General features: G+C 40.0%; 1 long non-coding RNA gene across 2 annotated transcripts in view; it reads left to right on the top strand.

Moving 5' to 3' along the window:
• LOC126082897 (uncharacterized) overlaps positions 1-13,529 on the top strand; it is a 30,218-nt gene extending 16,689 nt beyond the window's left edge. For both annotated transcript variants that reach the window (XR_007518679.1, XR_007518677.1), the window contains 2 exons: positions 8,521-8,626; positions 10,021-13,529. This is a non-coding gene — a long non-coding RNA (uncharacterized LOC126082897). The remainder of the gene's footprint in view (positions 1-8,520; positions 8,627-10,020) is intronic.
• Positions 13,530-14,897: the final 1,368 nt, after the last annotated feature.

Below are 14,897 nucleotides of genomic sequence, written 5' to 3'. Positions count from 1 at the left end.
AGTCGAAATCGACTCCACAGCAGTGGGTTGGTTGGTTGGTTGATACTGTATGTTTCATTGACTTCTTTTTCTCCTTTCCTCTGTCCTTAGCATACTTTTCCACCTACATTTATAGCTATTTTCATGGATTCAGTTTTTACCCTTACTGACTCAGTTTTCTTAATTGTAAAGTAAGACAATTAGAATAACTTCTTTTAAATTCTAAAGACTGAGTAAAAAATAATACAGAATGATGGATGTTATACAAATCTTTTAAAAAAATATCTAGCATTGTATTGGAAACCCTGGTGGCATAGTAGCTATGGCTGCTAACCAAAAGGTAGAAAACCCAAAAGGTAGGCAGTTCAAATCCACCAGGCACTCCTTGGAAACTCAGTGGGGCAGTTCTACTCTGTCCTATAGAGTTGCTATGAGTCAGAACCAACTCCACCGCAACGGGGTTTTGGTTTAGCATTGTGCTGTAAAAAGACAAAGGAATTTAGAGTAAAATGACCTGTATAGTCAAAATATATGAACTGGAATTTATTTATTTATTTTTTTAAGGCTCAGTTGCATCATTTTAAAAATGGAGAATATATATACAGTCATGAGCTGCATAGTATCTGTTAGGGCAACCTCCGGCCGCATATGTTTGTGGTCTCCTAAGGTTTTTTTTTTTTAAGGGAAAGCAGCTCTACTTTTATTATTTCCTCCCATTTTAAAGACCCCAAGCCCCCAGAGTGAAGGAGCAGCGGGGCTCCAGGACGCATCCCAATCTCAGCAGGGCATCCTCCTCCCCCTCCTCCTTCTTCTTCCCCTTCTGGCTTCAACCACCCACCCAGCGGCCTTGCAGCCATTCACTTCCGGCACAGGACAGCCTGTGCAGCTCCTCCATTCCCGTCGCTGGCTCTGACAGGAGCACCAGCCCGCTTGGGGTGCTCACAGGCTCCTGGGTTCAGGCAGCGGAGGCTGCACAGGATCAGCAAGTGCCCCCAAGAATAGGGCGGGGGCAGCCAGGGCCGCCACTGCCAGCCATGCTCCCAGCACCTGCACACCCCCTCCCCACCCATTCCCGGGCCACCTTTCCTGTGTCCCCATGTGGTTCCTGCCCTGAGCCCAGACATGCACAAAGTCCCAGTCCAGCTGCCTGGCGCAGTCCCCGCCTGGCCCACAGTCTCACACCCTGCAAGGCAGGCCTCCTGTATCCAGTGGATCCACCTCTCAGGCTTTGTGGGAAGCTGTGGTGCTGGCCGGGGCTGCGGATTGGGCTGCTCCCATTCCTCAGGCGGGCAGACAATGGGTGGGGCTGAGCGCATAAACTGGGGACTGGCTGTACCTAATACGGTGTTCACACAACTTCCAAATCACTTAATGGCCTATTTCGCGGAATGTATCATGAACGTTAAGTGACACATGGCTGTGTGTATATTTTTTTTATACATAAATGCATAAACGCACAGTAATGCTTGTCAAAGCCAGAGCCTTTGTAAGGCGGAAACCTGTCAGAGAAGGAAAACACAAATATTTTCCACTAAATAGAGAGCAATGGGAAACTGGTGACTGTACCATCAGAGGTGGAAAACTTGCCAGACTGGGAAAAACAAGGCAGTCCCTTCAAGTTCTGGCTCTCACAGGCCTCACTATGTATGTGCAACCAGTTGCCACTGAATCAATTCCAGCTCTGTTTATTGGAGTAGAATTATGTTTTATGGAGTTTTCAATGGCTGATTTTTCGGAAGTAGAATGCCAGGCATTTTTCTGAGGTGCCTCTGGGTAGACTCGAACCTCCAACCTTTAGGTTAGAAGTCGAGCTCGTTAACTGTTTGCAACACCCAGGGACTTTTTCTCTCTCACACTGTTAATGATATTAACTAGAGTTCTACTTATTGAGCTGTTGCCATTAGGAAAATGCCCTGATGACTTGGGAGTTTAGAAGATGAGTACTTGAGGGCCTGACCTAGAATGAGACTGTAATCTGAAGAGAGAGCCAAATAGTCTGCACAAAGAAATGAACAGAAATGTGAGAGGAGGAAGATCAGGAAGAGGGACAAGGGAGGATGGTTTTAGAGAAAAGGCCATGTAATATAGATCTGTATCCTGTGGAGAGATATAGAAAAAATACCTGATGGCATATTGGACAAGAAGTTTAAAGACCATAAAACCAAAAAACCAAACTTGCTGCCATCGAGTCAATTCCACTCACAGCAACCCTATAGGACAGAGTAGAACTGTCCCATAGGGTTTTCAAGGAGTGGCTGGTGGACTTGAACTGCCGACCTTTTGGTTAGCAGGTAAGCTCTTAACCACTGTGCCACCAGGGGTCCTTAAAGACCATAGGTATCAACTTTATAATATTTAGTCGTTGGTATTTTGGCAGTATAACAACCTGCCTCATTGCACTGTCTGCATTGCTTATGGGGAAGTCAACGAAAGGAGCTCAGTATAGAACAAAGAGAAGTAAGCAGCTGCAAGAGGTGAGACATGAGCGAGATCAAGAGTTCAGCAGAAGTAGGAGCCCAAGTTGACCACGAGAATGCTGCTATTGTTGTTAAGTCCCGCTGAGTCACTTCTGACTCAAAGTGACATTGTGAACAACAGAAAGAAACACTGCCTAGTCCTGTGCCATCCTTAAAATTGTTGCTATGTTTGAGCCCGTTATTGCAGCCACTGTGTCAATCTATCTCGTCAAGGGTCTTTCTCTTTTTCGCTGACCTTCTACTAAGCATGATGTCCTTCTGCAGGGACTGGTCCCTCCTGTTCACATGCCCAAGGAGCACTCTGGCTGTATTTCTTCCAAGACAGGACTTGTTCATTCTTTGGCAGTCCATGGTATATTCAGTATTCTTTGCCAACCCCATAGTTCAAAGCCATCAATTCTTCTTTCTTCTTTATTTATTGTCCGGCTTTTGCATGCATATGAGGCGACTGAAAACACCATGGCTTGGGTCAGGCACATGTTAGTCCTTAAAGAGACACCTTTGCTTTTCAACACTTTAAAAAGGTATTTTGCAGCAGATTTGCCCAATGCAATATGTCCTTTGATTTCTTGACTGCTGCTTCCATGGACGTTGATTGTGGATCCAAGTAAAATGAAATCCTTGACAATGTCAGCCTTTTCTCCATTTATCATGATGTTGCTTATTGGTTCAGTTGAGAGGATTTTTGTTTCCTTTGTGTTGTGGTGTAATCCATATCGAAGGCTGTAGTCTCTGATTTTCATGATTAAGTGCTTCAAGTCTTCTTCCGTTTAGCAAGCAAGATTGTGTCCTTTGCATATCACAGGTTGTTAATGAGTCTTTGACCAATGCTGATGTCACATTCTTCTCCATATAGTCCAGTTTCTCGGATTATTTGCTCAGCATACAGATTAAATAAGTACGGTGAAAGGATGCAATCTGACACACACCTTTCCTGATTTTAAACCCTGTGGTATCCCCTTGCACTGCTCGAACGATTGTCTCTTGGTCAGTACAGGTTCCTCATGAGCACAATTAAAGTGTTCTGAAATTCCCATTCTTCTCAGTGTTATCAATAATTTGTTATGATCCACATGGTTGAATGCTTTTGCTTGGTCAATAAAACATAGACAAACATCTTTCTGGTATTCTCTGCTTTCAGCCAAGATCCATCTGACATCAGCAATGACATCTGTTGTTCCATGTCCTCTTCTGAATCTAGCTTGAATTTCTGGTTGTTCCCTGTTGATGTACTGCCACAACTGCTTTTGAATGATCTTCAGCGAAATTTTACTTGTGTGTGATATTAATGATATTGTTCAATAATTTCTGCATTCTGTGGGATCACTCTTCTTTGGAATGGGCACAAATATGGATCTCTTCCAGTCAATTGGTCAGGTAGCTGTCTACCAAATTTCTTGGCACAGACAGGGGAGCACCTCCAGTGCTGCATCTGTTTGTTGAAACATCTCAATTGGTATTCCATCAATGCTTGGATTCTTGTTTTACTTTCGCCTTTGTCTTCAGTGCAGCTTGGACTTCTTCCTTCAGTACCATCGGTTCCTGATCATATGCTACCCCCTGAAATTGTTGAATGTCGACCGATTCTTTTTGGTGCAGCGACTCTGTATTTCTGTGCAAGTCCCCAGAATTCAGAGCAAAGAAATTTCGCACAGAATTATATCTCAGAGAGGATGAGAGTTCAGTTGACAGATCAGGTGACTGGATTATATAATTCATTAGGATGATTATGGGAATATTCGAAGGCATATAGCACAGTGCTGGACACATGGTAGTTAAAACTTAAATTCAGCACCCAACTTTCAATGGTCTTATATAATCCTGCATTACATTTGGTGCTGAGACAACCTTTGCTTTGAAGAATATCTTTGAGTAAGATAGTAGGGAAGTTGTGATGGAACAAAACCCTTACATGGTACCTAACAGAGCATGGTGGAAAACTTCTTACCTGAAAAAGTCACCCACGGTGACAGTGCTTGTTGAGAGTAAAAGGTTAACTCAAGTCATGTTCCTTTGAGGATGGAGTTAAGACATGTAATCTTTTTTTAGATTTGTAGAAATCATGCTTAACTCATGTTAAGCTTAGAAAGTGTTATGCTTTGATAGAACAGTAAAAGATTGTCCCAAGGAAGCTTAAAGTTGGATAAATAAGATTCTAAGAATGGCAATAGAACTGAAAAAGAAAACTCTTCTCTCAGAAACAGTAATGAATTCAGTAGCATCAGGAATACTGACTAATAAGATATGGAAGTGGTTGAAGTGCTCCTGAGATGCAATGAATACATAAATATTAAAAAAAAAAAAACCACATAGCAAATGATTAGCATACTTGGCTCTGTCCTTTTTTATAACCATAGTCATCATCCTTCTAAGCAAATTTCCTCTCTGTTTGCTTTCAGAATTTCCTGTGTGAACCAATGGCCACTAAAAGAAATTTGGTCATTAGCATCAGCACTTTAGAGCCTAACATGGCCTTACATATCAAATTAAAATTTAAAATCTGGGAACTTCAAGGTTTCCAAAGAGTTGTTCCAGCCTTTTTTAACCTAACTAATCTTTTTTTTTTTTTTAATGTGCTTTATATGGAGGTTTACAAGACAAATTAGTTTCTCATTAGACAATTAATACACATTTTTTTTGACATTGGTTGCCAAGCCCATGAAGTGTCAACACTCTCCGCTTTTCCACCTGGGGTTCCCCATTTCCATTCATCAAGCTTTCCTGTCCCCTCCTTTATTCTTGTCATTGCTCCTGGGCCGGTGTGCCCATTTAGTCTCCTGTACATGGTTGAGCTACATGTTTTCTTATTTGTTTTATGGGCCTGCCTAATCTTTGGCTGAAGGGTGAATCTCAGGAATGACTTCAGTACTGAGTTAAAAGGTGGCCCGGGAGCCATATTCTCAGGGTTTCTTCAGTCTCTGTCAGGCCAATAAGTCTGGTCTTTGTTTTGTGAGTTAGAATTTTGTTTTACATTTTTCTCCAGCTCTGTCCAAGACCTTCTATTGTGATCCCTGTCAGAGTAGTTGGTGGTGGTAGCTGGGCACCATCTAGTTGTGCTGGACTCAGTCTGGTGGAGGCTGTGGTAGTTCCGATCCATTAGTCCTTTGGACTAATGTTTCCCCGTGTCTTTGGTTTTCTTCATTTTCCCTTGTTCCAGATGGGATGGGACCAGTGGAGTATCTTAGTTGGCCACTGTCTTAGTTATCTAGTGCTGCTGTAACAGAAATACCACAAATGGATGGCTTTAACAAACAGAAATTTATTCTCTCAATCTTTCCCTGGACTAGGAGCTTCTCCAAGCAGGAACTCTGAGTCCAAAGGATGCACTCTGCTCCCGGCACTGCTTTCTTGGTAGTATGAGATCTCCTTCTCCCTCTGCTTGCTTCTCTCTTTTTTATCCCAAGAGACACAATCCATTACACAATCTTTTATATCCCAGCTCAAGACAATCCAATCCCACAAATTGAGTCCTACCTCATCAACACAACTGCTGCCCATTAACATCATACCATTAACATCATAAGCATCATTAACATCATAAACTATTGCCGTTGAGTCAATTCCGACTCAGAGCAACCCTACAGGACAGAGTAGAGCTGTCCCATAGAGTTTCCAAGGAGCACCTGGTGGATTCAAACTGCTGACCTTTTGGTTAGCAGCCGTAGCTCTTAGCCACTACGCTACCAGGTTTTCCATTAATATCATAGAGGCAGGATTCACAACACATAGGAAAATGACATCAGATGACAAAATGGTGGACAATCACACAATACTGGGAATCATGGCCCAGCCAAATTGATACACACATTTTTGGGGGACACAATTCAATCCATGACAGCCACTTTTTCAGACCCCAGAGACTACTCACCAAAGTAGGATGTAGAACATTTTTTTTTTTTTTTTTTAATAAACTATGTTATGCTATTTGAGCTAGATGTTCCCTGAGACCATGGTCCCAGCTCTCAGCCCAGTAATTCAGTCCCTCAGGGAGTTTGGATGTGTCTATGGAGCTTCCATGACCTTACCTTGGTCAAATTGTGCTGACTTCCCCAGTTACCACTTATCCATCATCTAGTTAGTGTTTTTCCCTCCCCATTCCTTCCCTCCCTCTTAACCATCAAAGATTGTTTCTTTTTGTGTATAAACCTTTTGATAAGTTTTTATAATAGTGGTCTCATACAATATTTGTCCTACGTGATTGACTTATTTCACTCAACATAATACCCTCCAGATTCATCCATGTTCTGAGATGTTTCCAAGATTCATCATTTTTCTTTATCGTTGCATTGTATTCCATTGTGTGTATGTACCATAGTTTGTTTATCCATTCATCTGTTGATGGGCACTTAGGTTGTTTCTATCTTTTTGCAGTGAACATGGGTGTGTATATTTCTATTCGTGCGACAGCTTTTATTTCTCTAGGATATACTCGTAGGAGTGGGTTTCCTGGATGGTATGGTATTTCTATTTCTAGCTTTTAAGGAGGTGCCGTATTGTTTTCCAAAATGGTTGTACCAGTTTGCATTCCCACCAGCAGTGGATAAGAGTTCCAATCTCCCCACAGCCTCTCCAACATTTATTGTTTTCTGTTTTTTTGATTCATGCTGGTAGTGTCAGAATGAGATAGCATCTCATTGTAGTGTTGATTTGTGTTTTTCTAATGGCTAATGGTCACGAGCATTTCCTCATGTGTCTGTTAGCCACCTAAATGTCTTTCTTTGGTGAAGTGTCTGTTCATATCCTTTGTGCAGTTTTTAATTGATTATCCTTTTGTTGTAGAGGCGTTGGGTTTTTCTGATAGATTTTAGAGGTTAGACCTTTATTGGCTGTGGCATAACCAAAAATAAGGGATTCTTCCAAATTTATTCTATGAAGCCAGCATAACCCTGCTACTAAAACCAGGTAAAGACACCACAAAATAAGAAAATTACAGACCACTATCTGTCATGAATATAGATGTAAAAATTCTCAACAAAATTGTAGCCAGTAGAATTCAGCATCGTATAAAAAAATTAAATACCCTGATCAAGTGGGATTCATACGAGGCATGCAAAGATGGTTCAACATTAGAAAATCAATCAGTGTAATCCACACATAAATAAAACAAAAGAATCACATGAGCATCTCAATTGAAGCAGAAAAGGCATTCAATAAAGTCCAACACCACCATTCTTGGTAAAAGCTCTAAATAAAAATAGGAATAGAAGGGAAATTCCTCTATATAATAAAAGGCATGTATACAAAACCAACAGCCAACATCATTCTCAATGGACTGAGGGTGAAAACATTCCCCCTGAGAACAGGAACAAGAAAAGGATGGCCTTTATTACTTCTACTTACTAATCTTTTAAAAAAAAAAAAAATTATCATGTTTTTGATGAAAGTTTACATAACAAATTAGGTTCTCATTTAACAATTTCTGTACATAAAAATTGTTCAGTGATGTTGGTTACATTTTTCACAATATGTCAGCATTCTCATTATTTTCATTCTGATTGTTCTGTTTCCCTTAATCTAGCTTTCCTGTCCCCCCTTACCTTCTTATGTTTGGTCTAGGGAAAATGTTTACTGTTTGGTTTCACTTAGATGATTATTTAGAGGAGTTCAGTAGTCATGAGTGATACTACTTATTTTGTGGGCCAATTTGGCTTTTGGCTGGAAAGGTAATCTCTGGGAGTGGTTTCAGTTCCAAGTTTAAAGGGTATCCCAGGGCAATAATCTCAGGGCTTCATCCAGTTTCTACTGGTCCTACCTAACTCATCTTTTGACGTGTTTTGATTTATGTCTCATTTATAGCCAAATTAGCTTAATGATTTTCACATGTACTATAAGAATTTTATCTACACTTCATAGTCAACCCACTAGTCATCTGCCTAGGAAGGAAACTTTATACTTTTATCTTAATCACTTTGCATTCTGTCTTTTCCTTAAGTGTAATTAATTTTTGGTTGTTCAGAAATACCAGAGAATTAAATAATCCTGAATATTTGAACAATGTGTACCACTTCTTTGCTTGGCCCATTAAAATCTCCCATGTGCTGCCTTCTTTTGTTTTTTCCATCAGCTGGCTGACTTGAAAGGACTCCAGAGACCTATGAGAGATGACAGCTACAAGATAGAAGGAGCCTAGAGCTGAGCCCACTGCCACTCCATTGCAATTGCCATCAGATGTAAAAAAACAAGAAGTAACATTTATTTTGTTAAGCCACTGAAAATTGGGGGATGTTTGTTTCAATAGTTAGCCTATCTTGACTAATATATCTCAGAGGATAGTTAAGAAGGTCACTCAAAGAAACTTTGTAAAGTGACTGATACAAACGAGGTGTTCAGTAAATGGCAGTTATCATCATCCTTCACACATATAACCATGTAAGCATTCAGACATTGCAGGTGCCAAGGATTCCGCAAATGACAAGACTCCATAGGGTCTGAGCAGGCAGAACTGGTTTCTTGTTGTTACTATTACGATTAGATCCATTTCCACAACTTCCCAGGTTCCTTAGTGGTGTGGTGGTTAATTCCTTTAGTTGTAGTGCAGTGTAATGGATCACTTTTGTGTGGCCTTTCTAGCCATGGTCTTGTAACTCCCACCCAAGTGATTTGGCAGGACTGTGCGGATACGGTAATTGCAGCCCACCAAGGGGATTGGTTAGTTTTGCCATCCTGCTGGGCTTGAAATTATCTACCCCAGAGGTGGGAAAGGGAGAATCCCACCACCTCCAGGGAAGAACAGCCAGGAGCCAGCGCGTCTTTTGGACATGGGATCCCTGCTCTGGGAGGCATCTGGGGCCAGAAGGCTGAGAGAGAGAGAGCTCGAGAGGCAGTGGCAGAGAAGTGGCAGTGAAGCAGCAGCAGAGACCTGGCAGCAGAGATGGTGTGGTGGGCTTCCTGGCCCATGGAGAGAGAAAGCTGAGTGCCTTTGGGCAGAGACTGAGGGCCAGGGAGAGGCGTGCCTGTGAGCATGGCTGGGAAGAGGTTGTCCTGATGGAAGAACTGTATCCTTGAGTGTTCCTAAGCCTGAATTGTAACCTGTTATTTCCCTAATAAACCTGGTAATTAGAGTATGGTCTGTGAGTTCTGTGTGGCCATTGCAATGAATTATTGAACCCAGCAGAGAAGTAGAGAGTGCTGTGGAGATACAGTTGATGTCAGAATTGGTACAGATGTTAGAGAGAGGAGGCATGTCTGACTCCTGCCTCATAGGAATCAGCCTTGGGCTATTGATCTTGATTCTCCTTCTCCCTTACAAAGTTAGGGGAGATCAGGTACTGCTCCCAGGCCATTTTTACATATAGATTTTAAGATAATATATTTGATCCCTTTCTTGGCCTGTGTGATGGCTAATATTATGTGTCAACTTGGCTAGGCTATGATTCTCAGTGGTTTGGTAGACACTGGACTGCTTTTTCATAATGTAATATACTGTAATCACCATCCATGATGTGATCTGATGTGGTCAGCCAATCAGTTGAAATGGGTGGTTCCTTGGGGGCGTGGCCTGCTTCCAGTACATAAATGGATATTTTGGCAAAACTTGCTCTTGCTGTCTCTCTCAACCCTGCAGCCTTTCCGTCATGTGACCTCCAGTTCTTGGGTTGTAAGACTGCAGAAGTCTCCAGGCTGCTGCTGCCTGATCGACAGGGTTTGGATTTTCCAGCGGCTGCAATCCCGTGAGCCATCAGAGGTCTCCGGCCTGCCATCATACCCATGGATTTGGGACTTGCCAGCCTTCACAGTTGCATGAACCATCTCTTTGAAGTAAATCTCTATATATTTATAGGTATGCTTCACTGGTTTTGCTCCTCTAGAGAACCCAGACTAAGACATTGTAACATATGATACCACTAAATCAAGTGTCTTATACCTATAATTGTGTGCCATTCAGGACCTAGGAGAGAGAGTAGACCAGCACTGTTCAGCAGAAATATAATGTGAGCCCCATATATAAAGATTTCTAGTAGGTATGTTTAAAAAAAAAAAAACCTAAAAAGAAATAAGTGAAATAAATTTTAATAATATATTACTTAACCTGGATTTTGGGTTTAACATATCTAAAATATTATTATTTCAACATGTAAGCAATATTATTTGCACAATTTTGTACTGACTCTTTGAAATTCGGTGTGTATTTTACACTGACAGTATATCTCAATCTGAACTAGCCTTATCTCAAGTACTCAGTAGCCAGATTTGGATAGTGGCTATTATATTGGACATCTCAGGAATAGACAAATCAGAGAAAACCTATCACCATCTCTGGAAACAAACAAACAAACAAAACCTCAAAGTCATGTGCCAGTGATATTGAACCAGTTGCCAATGAGTCAATTCCATGTATGTAGGGATTTCAATGGCTGATTTTTTGGAATTAGATTGCCAGGCTTTTCTTCTGAGGCTCCTCTAGGTGGATTCTGAACCTCTAATTGTTTGGTTAGCAGCCGAGCATGTTAACCACTTGTATCATACTGGGGCTCCCACTGATGCTGAGTTAATCACATTTTCTTTGCGTCTGGGGAAAAGCACTATTCTTATTGTTGTGGTAAAATAGCCATGAGAGGGCAAACATCCCCATCACCAATCCTGGCCCAGAAGATGAACATTTTAAGTATGAGGTGTTATTTATCTGGAGATTCAAATATCAGAACTTCTATGGTGCTTGAATATAGAAAACTCTTAGTGGAATCGTTGATGGAAGCGATCGATGTCCACATAATTATGTGTTCAATATTAATACATTTATTAAAAATATTTATAGCTCTTGCAGGAAAACTAACAATCTGAGCTCATATGATAAAGAAACCATGAACCTGAAATACAGTGACCCCCAAATCTCTCTAAGAAAGCAATACAAAGTTTATTTTTCTTAAGGAAGAACTAATAACTGTCGATCTCAGTTTTCAAAGTAAATTTAATTTCTTTGTATGAACTGTAGACTTGGAAATCCATTACTGTATATTGAAATGCACATTTATCCTTGTTTTGATAAAAACGTAGAACTCAGCTACTTTCCAGTGTACAAAACAAAGCACAGAGGTTAGTTCAAAAACACTGGATTTATCATAGTAAACAGCATTTGAATAGTATGGTTACTTTAAAGATGACAGGCAGTCAGACTGCTGGGAAGGAAATAATATGTTGCAAGTTTGAAAGAAAATGGATTATTCAAGATGTCATTTCATGAAAAGAAAATAATGTCTTTGATATTCAAAGTACCAAAAGAGAATTTAACACACTGTGCTAGAGAAACCAGAGATACATTTGATGCTTAGAAGAGATAGGATTTTAAGAAAAAAAAACAAAAAACAAAAAACCTCGTTTTCTTCTTCTGTCATAGAAATGAGATTGGATATATTAGGCAAGTCGGAGGAAATTCAGGTAAAAAGCAGCATATACAAATCAAAGGATATAAGCAAAAAAATAATAAAGCTAACCACACACAGCTCGTTAAAATTACAGATAAGTTGCTTCCTTTTACTGGGCTTGTCTGTCTTAAAATCTGCTCTATGAGGGACAGGTTACATAGATCCATTACAAAAGACTTTCCTCCTTTCCAAAACTATTGAAAAAAAAACGGATGGTGGGCTCCATATCTTGCCAGTATATCTGTTCTCTCAGTTCCACAGGTATGATGCTATTTATTTGCTCTGATAGAATTAGTGATTCCATTTTTGTAAAGAACAACCCGGCTTCCCTCATAAAAGGACTATTAAGTCACAAGAGTAGAGTTCATTAGAATTTTATTAGTTTTCTTCTTAATAATTAGTTGGCCTGGACTCTTTGGCTGATACTTTTCCCGAAGGAGAGCACGTTTAACTGTGGATATAATCTACTACTGATCACTTGCTACATTCCTTATCACTTTGGGGAGAATTTTTTTAGAAACCACAGAAGGTCATTTTTGTCTGAGGCCTGCATTTCTTAATGTGTCAAAATCACCTGGGCTTGATTCTTTACGATGTGAATTCTAGCCCTCATTCCAGATCTTCTCAATCAGTTTAGCTGGGGATGGGGCCCAACATTCTGCCCTTTGAATAAGCTTCCTGGGTGATCTGTGCCCTGAAGTGATAACTGTCTTAGGAAAACAAGGTGATAATTTCCAGTAGAGGTAAATGAAGAATGTGGCCACTTATTTATTTTTTTGATTTGCACCTTAATAACTTGAGACTCTTCCAGATTATCTACAGTCATTGATCGTTTTCTCACCCTACCCCTTCCCCACCATACTCAGCTTGATCTTAATGCAGATGGCGTGGCTTTATAGTCACAGGCCAGGGGCGAATGCCTTATAAAGTACTGGTCTTGCTGTATCATTTCTTCCAGAAGAAAGGTGAGCTTCAGATTTATTCAAAAGCAAAGCCATCAATTTTTGGGAGATGTTTTCTGGCCTTTAACTTGCTTAGAGCTATCAACCTATTTAGCACGTTGACTTACTAGGTTACCTAGAGTACATTTACATTGTTTCATTCTTGGAAAATTTCCTCAGAAATTACACTTATTAAAATTAGATATTCTATGGTCACTATAGGAGTCTCCGGGTGGTGCAGGTGGTTAGGCGCTGGGCTGCTAATCAAAAAGTTAGCAGTTCAAACCCACCCAGAAGCACCTCAGAAGTAAGGCCTGGTGATCTGCCTCCAAAAGGCCTTGAACACTGTTTGGGGTGCAGTTCTACCATGAGTCGGATTTGACTCTATGGCAACTAATAACAACAACATGGTTGTTAATATATTATTGATATTTTTAAGGTCAAGGTAGGGATTAGTTAATTCTGGCCTTAAGTCATTTCCTGATTATAATTATTAAAGCCTTGCTTTATATCATTTTTTTTTTATCATAGACTTATATTCTGTTAAATTTGGTTAGATTATTCTCATTGTGTGTGTGAAAAGGTTAGGTAAACAAAGTTTGGGGTCAGAAAGTTTTTTTAATTAAATTTTTTTTTTTTTTTTTTCAGTAATTAAGCTTAGGCTTTAAGTACCGTGGCTATAGTGCCTGATGGATTGAATTGCCTCACCTTTTAGGTAGACTTATAATACTTTCTCTAGAAAGAAAAGTTTAACTTTTATAAGAAAATTTTAGCATAAATTGTTTGAACTCAGCCAAATGAAAAATTCAGTATTTTAATTCATGTTTTTATATTGTACTTCATTGTTTTAGCTTATAAAGAATAAAGATACATGAAAAAGGAATATAATTTCTCATTTCTCAGAAATCTATTTTTCATACCAGATAAGTACCATTCTTACCATTCTTAGTAGGGAATAAATACTGTTTCACCTTAGAAAATCTTCAAATGCTGCTTGGTGTGGCTCTTCCACTTGGACTTGCTGTAGGTCTTTTAGAAGTTAGAGCTATTTTGATCCCTTGCCATTAGGAGCAGCACACTGTGCAGACAGTCTTTACAGACAGCGTGGGGAGGTGGGGGGGGGGGTGGGGGGGGGAGCAGTGAGAAACATTGATTTCTAGAGAGAAGATATACCAGTGGAACTGTTCCTTAGCTGTTGTCATTGTTTGCCACAACTCTTCAAAGTTTAGGTTTAGATTCAGTACATTTATTAATATAGCATGAAACATGCAATCATGCCTTTTGCTACTAATCGTAGACATAAAAATTGTACATTTTTGGACTGTAATGTTATGGTCAATGTGAAAAAGAATGGTTTCATTATGTAGTATGGTCTACGGACTCCCTAGACTGTTCCAGAGCCGTATGACATATTATTATTACTAAATTTTTTGGCACCTAAATTTTGATGCTCCCCATGGTATTTAAAACTAATTTAATCGTAACGTTCCCCTTTAATGAAGCAAAAGAAACTGAACTGATTAAGTTAAAGTGCGTAATGTTTATGCCACTGGAACAATTGTTTTTTAAATTCCTTCATTTAATAGAAAAGTTAAAAATGGCTTTCTAAAAGAGTAATTTGTGCACTGAGTATGGAAAGGCATATAAAGCCAAAACTAAATCCATTGCCATTGAGTCAATTCTGACTCATAGCAACCCTATAGGACAGGGAAGAACTGTCCCATAGGGTGTCCAAGGCTGTAAATCTTTTTGGAAGCAGACTGCCGCATCTTCCTCCCATGGAACCACTGATGGGTATGGATTGCTGACCTTTTGGCTGGCAGCTGAGCGCTTAACCACTCTGCCACCAGGGCTTCTCAGAAAGGCACATATACTGTATTAAAAGTGAGGATAATGCATATTTTTATACCTTTGTTATCCTAATAAGCTAGTACCAGTTGTCATCGAGTTGACTCCTAATAGCACTTCTGTATTGACTGGTTCATATATGGAAAACATGATAATTTCTACTCTGTCGTAGTGACTAGAGAAACTTCTTTGGATAGTCTAGTGCTCTGAGAGATCTTAAACTAATAGTGTTGCCTTACGCTATTTTTTCCAGTTACTCGCTGCTTGTTCTGTAGAAGGATTATAGTTCT

The sequence above is a fragment of the Elephas maximus genome, chromosome 1 (genome assembly GCF_024166365.1).
Source record: "Elephas maximus indicus isolate mEleMax1 chromosome 1, mEleMax1 primary haplotype, whole genome shotgun sequence".
NCBI classification, from domain to species: Eukaryota; Metazoa; Chordata; class Mammalia; order Proboscidea; family Elephantidae; genus Elephas; species Elephas maximus.
This window is presented reverse-complemented; position numbering and strand designations above follow the sequence as displayed.